Genomic DNA, 7,077 nt, shown 5'->3' with positions numbered 1-7,077 from the left:
CTTCAGGATACCGACTAAAATGATCAATCCAACTAAGATAGTGAGTGTTGCCACGATAACTTTCTTTCAGAGGTCCGACGATATCAAAAGATGCGATGTGCATGGGGTATTCTGGAACAAGAGTTCGCTGCAAAGGAGCACGTTTGATGTGTTTGTGGGCGTGTCTTTCCATACAGAGACGGCAGGACCCTACATACTTTTTCACGTCGGTGTACATACCCTTCCAAAAGAATGACAACCGAATCTTTTGCAATGTCTTTTCGAACTTCAAATGACCAGACCAGATCGTGTCATGATATTTTTGAACGATACTCAATTGCATCGGCTTTGGAACGACCATTTGATCGAGAAAGGGACGAGTTTTGTTCTTTTGTGGGGAAACATGATATAGCAAACCATCTGAACTGAGGAAGTAAGCAGACAACTCTTCATGTAACTGTAAATCTTTGCGAACGTTTGTCTTTCCTGATAATTGATCTATGATGGGCACAAGAGCTGGATCTTTTCGTTGTTCGGTCTTAATTTTCTCACGGGTCCATCCTTCGTTTTCGAAGGTAGTGCTAGACACATAACCAAGAAAATCTGTTTTAGACTGTGAATCTACTCTGGTACGAGAGAGAACATCGGCTTTCACGTTTTGTCGACCTGGCAAATAATGAATTTCAAAGTCGAAAACACTAAGCTTCTGAGACCATCTAGTCAAACGACCACCTGGATTTGTACCTTTGAATATACCACGCAGTGGTAGATGATCTGTGAAGACATGTGTAAAATGACCAAGGAGATAACAACGCAAGTTCTCAAATGCCCAATAAATAGCGAGACACTCTTTTTCTGTAGTAGAATAATTTCGCTCAGCTTTGTTGAGCTGACGACTGATAAACGCGACGGGGTGAAGATCGTTTCCATGTTTCTGTTCTAAAACAGCGGATATTGCAAAATCACTTGCGTCAGTAGACATATAGAAATCTTTCGTGAAGTCGGGAAATCGCAAAACCGGAAAATGTAGCAGTGCGCGTTTGATAGCTTGAAAATTTTCCTCACACTTCTCGGACCAATCGAATGAAACGTTCTTGCGAGTGAGATTGATCAGAGGAGCAGCCAACTCAGACATATTGGGGATATGTCTCCGATAATAGTTTGTAAACCCTAAGAAAGATCGCACTTCTTTGACTGAGGTCGGGGTAGGGAAGTCCTGAACTGCTTGAATCTTGGAAGGATCAGGTCGAATGCCATGCTCATCAACAATATGACCCAAATACCGAATTTGTCGGTGCATAAAAGAACACTTGGATGGCTTGAGAACGAATTGGGTTTTTTCAAGACGAACAAGAACTCTTTCTAATTTCTCTAAATGTTCCGAATAATCTCTACTAGCGATAAGAATGTCGTCTACGTACAAGAATGCATCAATACCTTGAAGACCTGAAAGAGCTATCTGTAAGGCTCGGTTTAATCCACTGCCAGAGCTTTTGAGACCAAAAGGACAAGCTTTCCATTGAAAATGTTCATTGTTTGCAGTAAATGCGGTATACGGCCTAGAAGAAAGTGCGAGTGGAACTTGGTGAAATGAACTGAGAAGATCTAATGTCGAAAAAACTGAGCATCCTGACAACTGGTCAATGGCATCGGCAGCGAAAGAAGAGGGATATCTATCATCTTTGATTTTCTGATTGAGGAGACGTAAATCGGAAACTAATCTATATCCACCTGATGACTTTTTCACCAAAATAATCGGGGCGTTGTATGGAGAAACAGCGGGCTCAATTATACCACTTGCAAGCAACTTATCCACTTCTGATTTGACTATGTCACGGTGAGCGAAAGGCAGTCGATAAGGATGTTTAAATGCAGGAGTCGTATCCGAAAGTTCAATGTGATGCTCATATACGTTAGTAAATTTAATATCTTTTAAATCATTGCCGAAAGCAGAGACGTGTTTCACCAGCATATCGCGTAACTGAGATTGATAGGGCTCTGGGATGTGGTCTATCTTGAAGTCTTTTATGGTAACTTGATTTTCAGAGGAAGTCGCTGCAGAGTGTGCGACATGGTCAAGGTCGGGCTGCACGGAGCCGGGCTCATCAGATGGTGCAGCTGCAGCGGGACTGAATTGCGCAAGACGGACGTTTTTGCGGAGCAGAATCGGTGCATCAGTCACATTGGCAACGCGAATAGACACTTGTGGACGATTGACAAATGCAATAGCACGAGCTACCTGGATTCCAGCCAAAGATTGTTCAACATGACCCTGAATGAAATACGGAGTTTCACCTGGGGTGAAGTAGCGAGGGAGCTTCATCCGAACGAACATTTCTGAGAATGCTGGAATTTCAACTGACTGTGACACGAAAAGGGGAAACGTTGTCTCATCATCTATGGTAAATGCATTGCTTTCGTCCGTAGCGAACAAGGGATTGTCAGAATCAATCGGGCTAGGGCTATCGGTTGTGCCTAGCAAGAACTTCACTCGTTTCCTACGTTTTGGACTCAGGCGGTTTGTTGACTTGGACCGGATGGATGACGTTGCACAGGGTTGAAGAAATGTAATTGCCATTGTCGCAGGACTGTACATCAACTGATGCTGAATGATGAAGTCGATACCAAGAATGATGTCACATCCAAATGAAAGAGATTTCTCTGTGACGTAGAATTTATGTTTGATAGTACGGCCAAGAATCTGGATATCTATGTCAATTTCACCAACAATGCGAATCGCAGAACCGGTTACACCGAGAACTGACACAGATGGAGCTTTGAGAAAACCTGTAATATCGCATGATAATAGAAAATCACGAGTGACGAGGGAAACACTGGAACCTGTGTCGTATAAAGCAGTACCCTTTCGCTTAGAAATGGAGACATCCTGAAGAATGGGTGGAGGAGAACGATGTTCAGCACTAGCAGTGTTGGATGCAATGCTCGCAAACGCAGGACCATCGTCTAGCGTTGCGAGCGGCGAGCGTTTGGGGAACGCGACTGACGGGACCGGTCCGAACGGGACCTGTCAGGTGAGCGCGATGGCGACCTTGAGTACGAACGTCCGCGCCGATCTCGGGAGGACGGACGTGACGAGCTGCGATGGTAGTGGCGGTCACGAGATGAGTCGCGATAGTGGCGGTAGGGCGAGCGTGCACGGTAATCGCAACAGGAATGGCGACACTGATCGGGCGAATATGCACGGCGGGGCTGGGAGGAAGATGACTGGTATCGGCGGTATGATGATTGGTGGTAGTTGGTGGTGGGTGGTGTGGAGAAACCACGGCCACGGCCACGCTGTGGATAACCACCTCTGGGTCGGCGTTGTGAAGAGCGACCACGGCCACGGGTGGCCTGCTGACACGTGGCAAGCTCGAGGCTGGCCACACGGCGCTGGAGATCGTCCATTGCGCCACTAGACTGTGCCTGGGTTGAAGATGCTGCGAGGGTGGAAGTAGCATCGGGCAGCAAAGAGCTGTTAAGTTCATGTGTCCGAGCTAGAGTCACCGCGGAATCGAAATCGGCAGGGTTCTGTGGAAGCACGTATTGACGGATGGAAGGCTTTAACCCTTTCACAAAGGTGGCGGCCACGGTACGGTTTTTGAGTTGTTGGGTGTCTGGGGTAGCGTCCCACTCTGTCAATGACTTTGCTTTAGTTCTGAGGCGGCAGGCGAATGCGTCTACAGACTCGGAGGGATGTTGTATACACGTCATAAGATCTTGCAGACGGGAGGAGATAGGTCGATCCGTATGAAGAGCGTTCGTTAAAAGAGTTTCAAAGTCATTCAACGTTTCTGCATTGGACAGAGCCACACGAGTGCGGACAATGTCAGCGACATGACCTTGCATTTTAGATTTGGCAACTTTGATAGAGACCACGTCAGGCCAATTTCCTAGGGATGCGGCTTCTCTGACGTCCCGGAAAAAATCTTGAATGGGGAACGAACCGTCGAAGTTGGGGATAAAAGTACCGATTTGATGAATGTTGAGGGTGTTTGGGAGAGGCTGAATATGGTCGTCTGGCATGGTTAGTATCTAAAATGCACCGGGAAAAAAATTTGGGACCAGAAAAATACAACCTATATAATCCTAAACGGGCATGTAAGTCACACATAGGGGACACGCAGGGGGACACACATTGTCGCGGAGGCGCGGATGGAGAGACGACTGAGTGGGCCGAGACTTGTATTGCACTGTGGTTCTGATTCTAATTCGCCAGTGCCTGTGCGTTATATGCAGGGTGGTTGCACAATGAAGGACCGGTCCGCCGACCCGCCGGGTCGGTGGACGGTGCCGACACGTGGGGAAAGTGACGGCTATTTCCATGTAACAAAGCTTGCACGTGTACTCTCTTTATCATGATATGGAAGAAGGGAATCGGTCCCACATTATCTTCCCTCCCCCAGGGAAGCGTAGGGAACCGAAGCGATCATAACAAAGAGAGGAAACGTTTAGCTGACGGAGAAAGAAATTTCCATATGAGCGTATCACAAAATGGTATGAACAGATAAGTAAGTTTCGTGACAATTACACCTACTACCGGGCGATCCCTCCGCACTCTTGGCGGGGACCGTCCCTGGGCATCTCCATGGCCCTCGGCATCTCTGGCCGAATATCAATACAATATAATTTCAGTGAATTGACCACGATTAACGTATTTGAATGTTCATACCGTTGAGAGCAGGCTCTTTTTACGTTTACTAGTGTCAAAATGACACGGCAAAGTGCAGGCAAAAATTAAATGCACTTGCAATTTCTCCGTAAATTTTGGGGTGAGCAACCACAATGAAGCACAACAAACGACAGAACACTGACGAAAACGGATAATGAAACAGTACGGTTTTTGAAACACATCGAAGTTAAAACAAATTTCACAGCACAATTTCACTGTCACTTTTTGACGAAAATACAGCAAAAGTTCATAATGGGTGAATTTTCTTGATTTCGGTGCCAATTTGTCTTGAATTTAGCGTTGAAGTTTTTGTTTTATCTTCTCTCCTCCGATCTTGAGTCCTTCAGCGAGGTGGTGTCCATCACTCGATGATGCTGAGGAGGACGGCGCGGGCTGTTGAGCCGTGCGCTGTCGGCGGGCTCCGTAGTAGTCCAGGGCAGCTGATGACGTTGCCGCAGGGCAGATGGTATTGCCGGGCAGAGCTACTCACTGGAGACGGTGATGTCGGACGATGACGAGTCCAGGATGGTCAGCTCCCTAGTCGATGACGTGACGTAGGGGCGATACACTGTCACGGAGCACGGACTAACCAGTCTGCGATGTCAGTGCAGATGTAGAGGCTGGGGTCCGTGGTGAGGGGCACAAGTCCCCTCGACCGCCGCTGCCACCATTGTGTCGGCCGGTGGAATCGCCGACTTACTGGAGGTTCGGTGTGCCGATGCGTCCCCAAAGCCGGTCTCGAGCACTCTGTGTATTTGATAATTCACGCACGCTTTTATACAGGATCTTGCACGCACAGCGCGATCATATAAGGAGCGTCATGCGGCAAGCGCATAAGCTTATTCGAGGAACGACGCGGAAACCTCTGCAGAACCGGTCAGTCGTTGAATTAATAACCCGGATCTGCAGCGGGCCGCACGCACCTGAACAAGGCCATACGCGCTTGTAGCAATAGTCCTTTGAACAAAGCCTTGCGACAATAGTGGTCAAAAGTAGACTGATGTTTCGTAGCTATCCCTGATCTGTCGTTTAGCTTGTTTTTGGGTAGATGGGTGACGTTTGTTGTCCATGACATGGCAACCACCCGCTCGACGACTGGTGCATAGTGCATACTCCTTTTTGGTCGCGCCCAGGCTTGTCGATCAGGTTTTCTCTTGCTCTCTCTGGCTTCGCTCGCTGATATAACTGCGGTTTGCTCACCCCTGCCTGCATGCAAATGGAGCTCTCCAGCAAGAACCATGCCGAAAGTTCGTTTACGAACTTCAGAATTGCACTTTATTCACCATGATTGCTTTTTGGTTGCTGAGGCTGAAAACGAAAAGGGACTACTCTTTACTGACTCTGGATAATAACTGACTCGAGTCGTGACCGGTCACCAAAGACACACACGCAGTCATAAGACATACCTTAGCTCGATAGCTAAGGTATGTCTTATAAAAGTATAATGCTCGTATCTAATTAGAAATGGCACATGCAATGATTCACCATGATCATTCAAGCTCATTCATTCAAGCCGGGAAGCTCTATCTCCAGCAGGAACGAGATGGCGCGGGGGGTGGCAACCCCCCCATGTGCCTTCTAGGATGGGAAAATGGCATGTGTGGGCGAGGGTTAACCCACGCCCCGCTGGGGGGAGGGGCAGAATCTGCTCCCCCTTCCGTTTTTCATTAATAACGTCTAAACGCGTTACGCCAGCGACATCAAACTTTCAGTACCTTATCATACATCAATTTGACACGTTCCCTGAAAATTTGAGCGAAATCCGTCAGAATTTGTTTGATAAATTGACGTTTTAGTGACGTCATGTTCGCCATTTTCGACTCAAAAACGGCAAAATTTCAAACGCCGCTAACATCTTCATTTTTAAAGGAATCAAGACGTAACAAAAAAGGTTATACGTGATTCTACTTTGTCTATCAAATGTCTATCTCGGTGTTTTGAAAATTTTGGATTTTGGCCCATTTTTTTTCAAAAACTGATTTTTTTTTGGGAAAATAATTATAAAATCCAAAAATTTGAGTGTATAAAAAACCGGAATATAAGTCAGTGAAATGGTCTATGTGCACCTACATACAAATTTTTCGAAGAATCAGTTAAGAAATGTGGGAGTCATTCAAAATTTTATGACGTCACGACACACGAAAATTTCGAAAAATGCTTTTTCGAAGTTCTAGACCTCGTACGGAAACAAAAATAGCACCACCACTCGATTCGCCGTGAAAAACTGCATCAGATAGACACCTTTTTAGGCCTTAACAACCATTTTCAAAATTTGACCTCACTTGCCTGACCTTGACCTGACCTCGACCTGAAATTCATCCAGAGGTGGTCCATATCACTTATTGAGCGTGCCTATTGAATTCTATGAGTAAAATGACCCATAAAACATGTGTTGCACATGCCCTTTTCTATATTTTGTTTTTGGT

The sequence above is a fragment of the Amphibalanus amphitrite genome, unplaced genomic scaffold (assembly GCF_019059575.1).
Source record: "Amphibalanus amphitrite isolate SeventyFive unplaced genomic scaffold, NRLGWU_Aamphi_draft 000548F_arrow, whole genome shotgun sequence".
Lineage (NCBI taxonomy): Eukaryota > Metazoa > Arthropoda > Thecostraca > Balanomorpha > Balanidae > Amphibalanus > Amphibalanus amphitrite.
The sequence above is the reverse complement of the archived record's forward strand: the minus strand, read 5'-3'. Positions refer to the sequence as shown.